Below are 12,498 nucleotides of genomic sequence, written 5' to 3'. Positions count from 1 at the left end.
GAATAATATATATCAAACTAATCCATTATGTATGGATGATGAGATTCCATTATATAGAGCCAATTCTAATAGACTAATTGAACGTTCACATTGGCAAGCATTGAGCATGAATTGAACCTACAAATTTGCCCTATACGCGCTCTTATTGATCTCTGCATTGAGAGTGCTGAAAATATGATAAATGGATACATACTAATGCTATTTTGGTAACAAACATACTTATGCAATTTTAATTATTGTAACAACATAAATATAAATATGATAAGTGGATACCTACTTATGCTATTTCAAGCATTGTTATGGCATGTGATGCTTAATATAGAAATAAATGAAAAGGAAAGGGAAGAGATACTTACTTGTGTTGACCCTAAGGTCTATCTGGATTGATTTGGGTGGACTTGTAGCGCTTCTGCTGCAATCTGGGTAGAACCCCAGCTTGTGGTAGAAACCCCATACCAAAATCAAACTTTGGAATTCAAAATGCATTCATGTTCTTGGTACAATACGGTTTTGGGTTTCCCTTATATCTCTTGCATCGAACCAAAACCATACCGATTAGGGGTGTCAATCGGTCAAGCCTATTCGGGCTTCTTACTTTAGGACCTTGCACCTTGACTGGCATGTTTAAGTAATCGGTCCTCATATGCTAGGCATGGCCTCATTTATAAATGGTCGGTCAAGTATTGTTCTTTAATCAGCTACCAATAATTTGGCTAAATGGGCCTTGGACAGGTTTCAAATGGGCTAATAACACATTTATCTCTAAACGGTCTTTAAACATATCGGGATTCGAGCTTTAAGTAGACTGTAAACATGCTTTAAGCATGTCAGGTTGAATCGGGTTATATTATTCGATTGGGCTCAGTCATACACCATGGGGTAGCACCCATACACTAGAATGAAAAATTAATAAACATGTCGGACCAGGTCAGTTCATGCTTCAACCGGTTTGGTTCAGTCGAGCTGGGCCTAGAATTGACACCCTTAGCCCCTTGAATAGCCTCGCAGGGCAAAGTTTGGCGTATTTTTCTCCCCATACCCTCCAATGTTGACATCTATTTATGTAGCTAGGGGGCCTTCATGCACATCTAATTCGGGATTGTCTATCCCAAATGTTGTGTCTCAAAATATAGCATACAATATTATCCATCAAATTAACTAGCAAGTGATCGAGGACAGTTTGAAAAAGGGGATGGAAGGTGAGACATGGATTTGGCAAGACAAAGTGGACTTTGAATGAAAGGAAGAAATGCACATTTGGAGGATCAAACCTATTTGTGATAGAGGGAAGAGAGACATAGAGAGTTTTATGAAAATAAATAAAGAGTGAGATGTGAGGAGTAGGGATTTAAATCTCGAGAATCAGATTGGTATTAGTCTCTGTTGATACTGATTTGAATTGATCCATATTGGTTAGAATTGGTTGATAAAGATATCGATACCTAATCCAAGATACTCATCCAACCGATCTAGCCAATCTAATACCGATGAACCCTGGTAAGGAGTGAAGAAGATTATTTGGGTAAGAAGTGTTGGTGTACGATGTCTTATATTCCATTGCAGTTAAATCCAGGGAGTACCGGTGCAGCACCTCGACAGGTAGGACGACGGTCCCTATTCTCCATTGATAGTGAAGCAAGATCTCATCTCACTAGGGATGTAGGCAATTTTGCCAAACCTCGTAAATCTGTGTGCATTGCTTGTTCTTGTTTTTCCATTATCTTCTGCATTGTTTTAAGGTTGCGTTTCTACAAGAAGGTGGGGAAAGATGGGACATCCTCTTCGATCATCGAATTCCACTCTCCTATCAACAAGGAATTGGAAAAATGATGCCCAGTATAGATCGAGATTTCATTTATTTTAATATTTTATCTTTGATAGAGATTGGTTTCCCCACTTGATGGCAATGCCGGAAGTGGGTGGGGCCTCTTCTCTTCTATTTGTTTTGGAAGATAAAACAATAATCGTTCGCCAAAACATAGTGGGTGCGAAAAGACCACACTACCTCACGCTGAAGATACTTGCACGTACCCTTTCATGGGTTGTGCCCATTCATGTGTACCTATGCTTGAGGGTAGTGTTCTCTTGTCCATTTATTTATTTTTTGTATTCATCATGGGATGCCATAACATTAATCATGTATCTCTTTATTTTTTTAATATAATTTTCCGATCTTATGGGGGGGAGGAAATAGTGAAGAAGAGGGGGGAGCGGCGATTTTTTTTTTGTGGAGATTACCTTTATAAAGTGAAGTGTAGTTTCTTAATGAGAGAGAAGTTGTGGCTTCTTCAGTCTTATGCCAAGTCCATATATCTAAATAAATAAAGAATGATGTGATTCCATTTAAGGCAATTCTAATACAAGGAAGCTAGAAAACTCTTGGTGATTGCCATGTTAGACGATATAATACTAGTCTTTGATGTGAAGAACAAAAAGTGGGCACATGGTGGAGGGAGAGAATAAGATGAAAGAATAGAAACCTGCTTTCATAGTATACTGATAGATGAAAATAGTAAACGGATCCAGATCCTCTCCATAGAGCCCATGGATCATAGAGTGATCCCACGGTTGGGAGGACCTGAGCACACGTCTCGAGGTCACCCCAGCTGTGAGATCACCTATGGTCCATGGGCTCTATGGAGAGGAATCCTATCCAACAAATTTGGGATCCAGATCCTCTCCATAGAGCCCATGGACCATAGAGTGATTTCACCTTGATATATGTAAAAATAATCTGTCCATGGGGTAGTTAACATGTGGCAGAAAACCTATTGAAGATGGAAAACGGGCTAGAGCAATAAAGTTCTATTAGGAAACGGACTCTTGGTTCGTAGAGCCATAATGGGACTTGGACTCCCTAAGGAGCTCCTCGATAGCAGAATCACTTCAGGCCCGTTTGTTTAGAAGAGTTTTGATGGGGTGGGATTATGGTACGGATTTTTCCAACCCCCATGTAAAAGTATAACGTTTGGTTGAGTGGGGTAGTAAAATGTTCAGACAACCTTAGGAAACGAGTTTTCCCTGTCTGCTGATGTGGCCTTCACCCCACCCCCTTCCAATTGGTGGGACTTTGTGGGGCGGTAATGTTCATTGTTCAACGACTCTCTCTCTCTCTCTCTCTAAGGATTTTGTTTGGACTAAAACCACTCACACTATCTAAGCCTCAATTTTCCGTCAGATCCCGTCGACTTTTTCGACGACTCTTTGCTGGATCTTAAAAACACCGACAGATGATCTGAAGGAGGTGATGCTACATCACCATCACTGCCCAGAGATTTATCATTAACCGATACAAATCCTGATGGAACGACAAAAAAACCACAAGGAAAGAAAACAGTACCACCGCTTGATTGTGATTGTGAACTTAGGCTTCCCGCCAAATATGATTTCTCATCTTCTTCTTCTTCCACCTGCGTTATCCAAAATGAGTTCCAAGGGTTAAAAAAAAAAATTTATCGTGAAGTACTATTGATGATTTTGAAGATCGATCTTCTTTCCCTATGTCATCCAAAAGAATTACAGGTAAGCAAACGTGGAAGACTAAGACTGAGACTAAGTAACCTAGATCGGAGAGAAGAGAATGGGTACTGTTGATTATCTTTGTAGATTTCTTCAGATTATCTTTCTTTTGTTAAAGTCTAAGCCTCTAAGGTCTCTGTCTCTCTTCTCTCTCTCTCTCCTCCCAACCCCCACCCAACCAAACATTATGGGGTGGGATGCTACAGTTACTTCACCACATTTTTACTTTTCTGTCTTTCACCCCACTAACATGTGGGTCCCAACTGAAAACTATCCCACCCCCAACTCCCCTCTAAACAAACGGGCCCTTTGTGATTGGACTCTCCTTCACCTTACGGATAAAGAGCATGACTTAACGCTTTATCCCGGGAGGACTCCCATATTCATGTAGGACTCTACCTCACCTCATTCTGTAAATAGGAGAGGCCGGGCATTAGGCACTTGGGTTCACAATTTTGTATGTTATTGCCTAGTCCACACCCCTCATCTTACTGTGTTATTGCTCGAATATGACTTAGGCATTGAATCTAAAAAAAGGAAGAGGGTTTAGGTATTTATTGGTTAACGGAGATCAACTTAGCCTTTCTCGTAAAATTCTGTTGGTTTGTTAAATTGGAGAACTCCGGGTTTGCCACCTTTTTGCGTGGTCGATTTGTTGCTACTATAATGGTTCTCTCAAACAGACCAATATTACATCATCCATCTTGTCTAGATTGCAAGTAGCTGCAACCCCTGCCCACAACCAAAGAAATGGAATCTTGAAGTGTATTTTTGAAAGTACTAAAACTTAGGAGGGTATTTGTGAATCCATGGGAGAAATTGAATTATTCCATTTCTTTGGCTATGAGCAGGGGTCGCAGCTACTTGGTTGCTACTTGGCTGCTACATGGGTTGCAACCAAATTTTTTCCTTAAGAAATTTCTTTTTTAAAAAATATGGGAGTTTATTTGTGCTTTTGAGGTGGATTATTGGCGATGGGTGCTCTGTCAGTTTCTGGTATGATTGATGGTTGAATGAAGGTAGAATTGTTGATATGCTTCTAGCTGATTGTTCAGTCCCTATCAATTTCTCTGCAAGCATACTTTTTTAGAGTGTGATTTTGCAGGTTCAGTCTAGTCTGAGCTATTGCAATTCTTTGATCAAAGTTGGTGTGGTTTTCCATCCATTGAGAAGATATTTTCCTGGTGGAGGAGAAAAGGTTCAGTCGTTCATCTGGGGAAGGTGTGTCTTAGAGTTGTTATTTTAGTTCCTTTTCAATCATTAAAGGAAAGAAATAATCGTTGTTATAATAAAGAATACCAGCCTTCTGCCTTAATGGTGAAATTTCTCTTGCATGAATCGCAAGAGTATTGTATGATTGCTAAAATTCATATCTCTTCAATCATGGACTTGTTGGTAACTATTACAAGACCTCCTCCTAAGAAGATTGTTGATATTTTTTTGTCTTACCCTCGGGTTGGATTTTAAAAGTTGAATATCGATGGATGTTCCCTAGGTAATCCGGCTAGGCCGATAAGGAGCTAGAGATATTTTCAATGATAGTGGTGGTTCTCCACTGATTTGCTTCATCTCATATGAAGGACTTGATACTAATTAATGGTGGAGTTCGCTGCTTTCTGCTTAGGTTTACATCATGTGTCTTCTTTGAATGTTAGTATGCTATGGATAGAATGTGATTCACAGACGGTAGTGATTTGCATTAAAAAAAAAAAATCCCATGTTGCTTTCAGGAGAAATGGTGGCTCTTCAAGCAATACATGTATAGTATCACATGGTATATCTCTCATTGTTATCCTGAAGTGCATGGTGTGGCTAATGGGTTAGCAAATCACGTAGCTACAACAAGATTGTCAAGAAGTTGGGATACTGCGCCTTCTTTTGCTCTCCATGATATATGTTGGGACTCTCAATTGAGACCAAGATATAGATTTACATAAGTTGAGAATTTTTTTTCTTTTGATTGGATTGCTTCTCTGCTGATGGCCATGCCGAACGTGGAGGGGTGATCCAATGGTTGTTTTCTCTCTGTCTTTTGTGCTTGTATTCCAATCTATTGATATATTCTTTTGCTAACTTTTAGCAAACAAAAAGAAAAAAAAAAGACTTAACATTGGAGAGTTCCCTAGAGGCCGATCTGGATTTTATCTTCTTTAGTTCTTGGTGTTTAGGTTATCCATGTAATCACAGATTAGATTCTGAAGACAACATGCCTTTTCTAAGTTTTCTCATTTGAAAAATTCTTACATTTTTAGAAAATTAATTAAACTCAACCACTATGAAAAGTAACATAAGGAAAAATATCTTGAGAAAAAGGAAAGAGGGAGGCTTCCAACCATGTTTAATTTGTTATATTTATTTATCTATTTATTTTTGCTAATGATGGGGATCTAGGTCTTTGGCCTAACTTGTCCCGCGGGCTCATACTGACCCCACAACTGCATGGACAGAGTTATACCAGGGTTGAATGAGAGCTACTTAACTTTCACTGAGAGTAGTGAAAAACACTAAAAACCCCCATATGTGTGGCCCCAAGGAGATAAGATGAATCGAACTCAGAACTACACACTTCCTGAGGCGAAGGTGTCACGCCCCGTTCCATACAGAATCGAACCAGTGACTGAGTTAATACCTGTTAACCCAAAACCTGCCAGAATCATTTGATATAGTAACCACAACACATTATACACATGTTAAGTCAAGTAAAATCTATATTTCAGCAGAAGTCTTACATATATATACCTGTAAATGCCCCAATACTATTGATACCCAAATTGTATTACATAATACATTTACATTTGTGCCGGTAGGCATGATATATATGCAAGAAATATAATTTAAACATCCAAAATACAAAAGAAGTAACATTTCCAAAATAATAAAAAAAAAATCTTTGTATGGTATCAATGTTGCTGACTCGCAACACAACAATCGCACAGGCACTTGGCCCTTGCCCGTGATCTTTGGGGACCCACTAATCCTCGATTGAAAATTCCACAGTGGGTCCCGACTCTAGCTCTTCGACCGGATAACCTACAAGATCAACTAAAAATAGTGTGCATGTGGAATGAGCTCACTAGCCTAGTAAGTGAAAAGAAAGACCAAACAAGTATACGTAAAACAAATGAACCTATATATGTACAATTAATTTTATTATCTTAGTCCACCTAGACAACAATTGTAAGTCATAGGTCATGTGCTACTCGCAACCACTGTGCACGTATGCTCCGAGTGCGAGTCACGAACCACATCCCGTGATACGTCCATAGGGTTGCTAGAGAAGGCCAGCCATTGGTATCGGAAAGTAAAGTGCCGACCCACGACGACATTAAAGTAAAATGCTCACCCAGAGCAACATTAAAGTAAATTGCCAACCCACAGCGACCTTAAATTAAAAGCAGTACAATTAGCCCTCTTGTTATATCACCGAAGTTGCCGACAGTCCTAATGATCAGCTGGGTGTACTTCTAACCGCCACCATTGATTCACAACCTTGGGCTTCCCCCCAGTGATATACCCAACACTTAAATCCCTGCTGGGAAGGGTCGTAGTATATGTCATTTCTAATCGCATGCTCCTATATGAGATAGTATGACTGCATAGTGCCACCGCGTCCCATTTCACGGGCCACTAACGCATTCGTGTCCAAGCCGACTATAACATCTAGTCTGGCAAGCATCATATTCAATAATTTAAAGTCATCCATCTCATATCACAAAGCAAGAATAGGTATTTAACAATTAAAGATATCAGTATGTCAAGTCATAAGTGAATTTCTTAATGCACACATCAATGCATGCAAATGACACATATGGATGATTAGTCTACACAATAATAATATGATGACATGGCTAGTCTACAACCAGGATAACATGATGCAATGTCCTATTCCCACTTATTTAGTTATGTACAAAGGTCACCCTTAGTACGAGAAAGATTCGGTGTGTGATGACTCCAGTCTCTAGTACAACCTATCATGAAAAGAGTTGGATTTAGCGTATCTCCACTTTATGATCATAAATAATGAGGTATAATGATCCTAACATGTTTAAAATCACTAAAGAAGGATACCTTCTTGTTGTATGGTTGTTCTTGTTGGCAACCCAACCAAGTGGCAGTGATGATGTGGTCAGTTTGAGTGACGTGGCCGAAAGTGATGACATGATAACGTTGAGTATTATCGATGAGATAACATAGTCACATTGTGTGCATGGAGTGGTTTGATTCATCCATGGTAGGTGGTGCGGGTTTATGGGTCAAAACTGGTAAAATTAGCCTATTTATGCTTGGGAGAATTTTCAACAATGAAAATGATATTTTTGGAAGATCATTTCCTCATGAAAAATATAGATTGTAATTTATTTAGTCCAGTGCATCCGATTTTGTCGCATTTCAATACCGTATGAAGAAGTTATGACATTTGTGACAGTCGAGAGTAGTTTCGATATTGAAGATGAATTTTTTAAATGAAGTGTTCTCCATGTAACGATACGACAAAAATCTAATCTTTCCAACGGTTCTGATTTCATCGTGTTCTGATTCCATATGAGAAAGATGCAGCATTAGAAATGTCTAGGGGCATTTTGATCTTTTTACATGGCTAAGTTAGATGATTGGGTCTTCTGGAAAGTCATAGAGTGACCAGTCATGGTTCCAACGCACTTTGTTTCATCTCGATCAGATATCGTATGAAAAGTTATATGTGTTTCCGTGAGGTCGGTCCAAAAATCCAAACCAAAAATTCATCATTTGCTCTCGGTGTTGGGTGGATTTTTCAGAATTTATTTTTAAAATTTGAAGGGCTTTTGTGTAATTTCAAGATTTTGAAGGTCTGAGTTGCAGGGGGTCTTTAAGCACTTAAATATATGAAGGTAGGGGCCTGATTGTAATAAAGAGGAGTAAGGGAAGTGAAATAGATGGTCCAAATTCGACCACGTAGGCTTGATGCCCATCCAAAGGCTGCTGAGATTTTGCGCTGACATGATAGATGCTTGCGCGTGGGATTTGATTGGTTAGGTGCATAAGCCTTGATGCTCTGGCGCTACACCTTATCAGGGTATGTTGTGGTGTTTTGCACGTGCATAGAAGGTATTAAAAAGATTTCGATCTTAAGGATTTCATGAGATCTGATTAAAACCAATCTTGAAGGATTTGGATCCAATGGTTGATAAGTGTTTCACTTTTGTGAGTGGGAGACAAGCTCCCTTAAAATCCGGAAAAAACAACCAATCAAAAATCGACAACAAAAAGTGACAGCTGACCACTAACGTCAGCATGACGTCATCAATTGACTCCCTTATTCAAATCTTATCATTGAGATTTACTATCTGTTATTTTAATCGGATATTCTAGATTAAGAGATTCCTTTTGATGAGATATAGGGTCAGATTTGTGCTTCTGTTGCGCATGCCACCGGCATAACCTACGCCACCCGTACAAAGATTTCATTTCAGGCTATCTCATTGTTCCAACTTCAAATGGTCATATCTCCCTCATTTTAACTCGGATTTGGGTGAATCAAGTTGCTACTTCGTTTTTTCAAGCTCTACACCATGGCAGTAAGAAAAATGAGTTTTCAGTGAAGGAAGGTATGTGCCACCGACATAACCCCTCTTTGTTGGCCCTTGAATGAACATGAATACTTGATGATTAATGTTCTTAGGCCATTAAAGGAGGTAAAAGAGGTGCTTGAGGTGTGTTAATGATACATTAACTCAAAGCCAAGGAGGAAGAGAAGAAAGCAAATATGTGTTTGCTTTAAAGAGTAAGAAGCCAAGGAGAGAGAAGGTGTGAACACCAAACTTGTCAGTACAAGTTTTCAGTCACCCCAAGTAATCGATTGTGAGATTCTCTAACATTTGATTTACATTATATGCATGTATGTATGTTAGGGGTAGTTGTGGATGAATGTATACATGCTAGGTTAGTTGTAGATGAACTGTAAGCATGCCAGCTAGTCGTGGATGTATATGCTAGGCAGAGCTTAACTATAGGGCATTGATATAAGCCCAATTTAATTATATTTTTATTAAGTGCTTAATGGGTGCTAAGCATTGGAAGTGGATGCTCTCGTGTAGTGGGTGCTACACATTGTACCGACACTGCGAGTGCCGTCTCACTTCGGCTTGAGAAAATTGGGTGTGGGTGCTCCTGATTATGGATGCAGTCAAAAATAGTGTATTGAGTAGGTACGAAACCTTTACAAGCACTACTCCGAGTCTGTAGGTAAATTGTCGAACCTCGTAAAAACCCTATGTTGTGGGTGCTTGTTGTTTGCATTTTATATTGAAGTGCGTGGAATGCAGAATGGGTGTGCACACTTGGAGATGCTTATGAGAGGTTGAGCGTGCATAGGACTGTGTGCAAACAGGGACAGGTGTATCAGGTTTTTCTGGGTCAGACACTGAACAGGTTTTTGGGGATCGAAATTGGACTCACTGATTCACCCCCTCAGTGATTATCGGGTTACAACATACCCAACAATTTAGGCCCAATCGAAACCTGAAAAGTCAAATAGGTGGGTCAACCGATGGGCAAGGCACGCACCAGTCCTTGCTCGTCGCTCGACCCAGGGACATTGTCTGGACCGATAGGCCGGGTCACCCACCAGTCTTGCTCTCCTGTCGAGCCAACAACACTGTCTGGACTGGCGAGCCGAAAGCGGTAGGCCAAGTAGCATGCCGGTCTTGCTCACTGGTTGAGCCAGTAGCCTACCTAAAACAGGCGGGTGCTGGATTGGTGGGTCTGATCTTTCCCAGGCACCCACCAGTCAGAACCACGATTTTTTATGTTCTCTTTTATTCTTCATCCCACCTTGGGAAAACCACTATGGGTCAATTTGACCACATTTTCCACAAATCTAAGGCTCCAAATCATGATTCCAACCTAGATCTAAGGTCGATCCAAAGTCTTAAGCGTGGATCTTGCCTCTTTGCTTAAGAATCACCTCAAAATCCCAAATCTTCTCTTTAGCTCAAGAGATCAACAAATGCTCCACAAATCTTGCAAGTCTTCCTCTAAATCCTTCATGAACAACGTATAGAACCTTTATTAAACCTTAGATTCACATTCTTAAGAGATCATAACAAGATCCAAAGGATTGCTACCCAAATGGAAGGGTTTCACCTAGGGTTTTATAAGAGCTTAAGGAATGTGGACTTCTCACCTTAAATTGTAGATCTCGAGACGACGATCATTAATCCGGGTCGGATTCAAGAGATCTGACCCCGACGACAAACGACGGTCACTTCCTTCGTCATTTTCTTCTTCCTTCCTCTCTCCTCTTTCTCCTTTTTCTCTCTTCTTTACTTTTCTCAACTACCGTGTAGAACAATAAATGAGGTGAAAGCAATGTAATAAATTCTATTTATAGGGGGGTCAAAATATCTAATGACTAGAGTAGTAGGTCACATTGGTGGGTCCGAACCACGTATGACCACCCACCAGTTAGCCAGAACACAGCCTAAACATTGGGATTTACGATGGGGCTCAGCCCCGACACGTATTTTACTCTCAAAAACAAATCAACACGCGTACTTGGTGTAAAATATGGTTACGTACCTTTATTATGCGAACATGGCCTCGTGGTACATACAAGTGCACGGCCTGGGTACGCGGACTTCATTAGGCACTGACTCCAACTCATTTGGCCAACTCGAGTTCAGAGTCACCCTTGCCACCATGCCCCATAAAGTACCCACCATGGCTCATGCAGGTTCAGGTCCTGCATGATCAAACCGAATCAACTGAGAAATTAGACCGGGTTTAGAAAGTAGGGTATCACAGAAGGTCCCTTACCAACTCGGCTACCCCTTGGAATTATTTTCTGCGTTTATTTGTTCTCTTTAATTTTTACAACAAATCATCTTAACACTTTTTTTGTGCCAATTCTAGCTACTATTTTGTTGTATAATTAACCAAATTTCTCATTTTGACACCAAGCACTCAAATAGTATTAATATGACATTAGTAGTAAACTGCATCTATTTCAATTCAACCTTTAGGCCTGAGAAATGACAACCCACAAGCTTCACTAGTGCACTACCATCTAATTTTTTGTTTATATATATATATATATATCACCATTATTGGTACATAGCAACTACCATAGCTGGATCGAGCTTCAATGGCTCACAAATGGTACTTTGTGATCCAAAGGGCTATAGAAGGTCCACAGCTTCAATGGCTCAACTACTCTTTCACACACATAGTTATACTTTCATCTCAGAGGGCCCTCCCCCTGAAAGACAAAATGAAAGCCACCTCTCTTGTGGCTAGTTATGTTCTTTAATGGCCGAATATAATTCCAGTACAGGATTTATTTTATTGGTATGTAGTTGACATAAATGAGGGTGAAAATTCTGTCCATACCCAACCAGAGAAGAAACCTAACATAAATCTTGTTTGTCACACATGTAACACGCAGAAGGCAGAACCTTCAATGCATTTTTTTTTTTTTTAATGAAACTGTAACATGATTCCAGTATGGATAATTCTATTGGTACATAAGAATCATAGGGAGGGAAAAAATAACTTAGATTTTATTTCCATAAATAATACTAGAATACCATTTAGAATCCAGTATTCAAATTCTCTAGTCTCTACTGTTAAAGCTCTATCTACTATTATTATGCAACTATCAAAAATTTCAGGGGGAAAAAAAGCTTGGATCTATCTTTAGATCATCACCTAATGCCTAGATCTTCTCTTTGATTTAGGCTATGTAATTGGGATCTATATTTAGATCTTCTTTTCGATTTGGGTTATGTATTAGATTTTGCTTGTATTTTTTTGTTTTCAGCTTATGCTTGTTTGTATTCTGCAACTATCAAATTTATCAGGAAAAAAGAAAAAGAAAAAAAGCTTGGGATCTATCTTTAGATCTTCACCCAATGCCTAGATCTTCTCTTTGATTTGGGTTGTGTATTATTATATTTCGCTTGTATTTTTTTGTTTTCAGCTTTTGCTCGTTTTTATCAACAC

This window comes from Macadamia integrifolia, unplaced genomic scaffold (assembly GCF_013358625.1).
Source record: "Macadamia integrifolia cultivar HAES 741 unplaced genomic scaffold, SCU_Mint_v3 scaffold484, whole genome shotgun sequence".
Taxonomy (NCBI): domain Eukaryota; kingdom Viridiplantae; phylum Streptophyta; class Magnoliopsida; order Proteales; family Proteaceae; genus Macadamia; species Macadamia integrifolia.
This window is presented reverse-complemented; position numbering follows the sequence as displayed.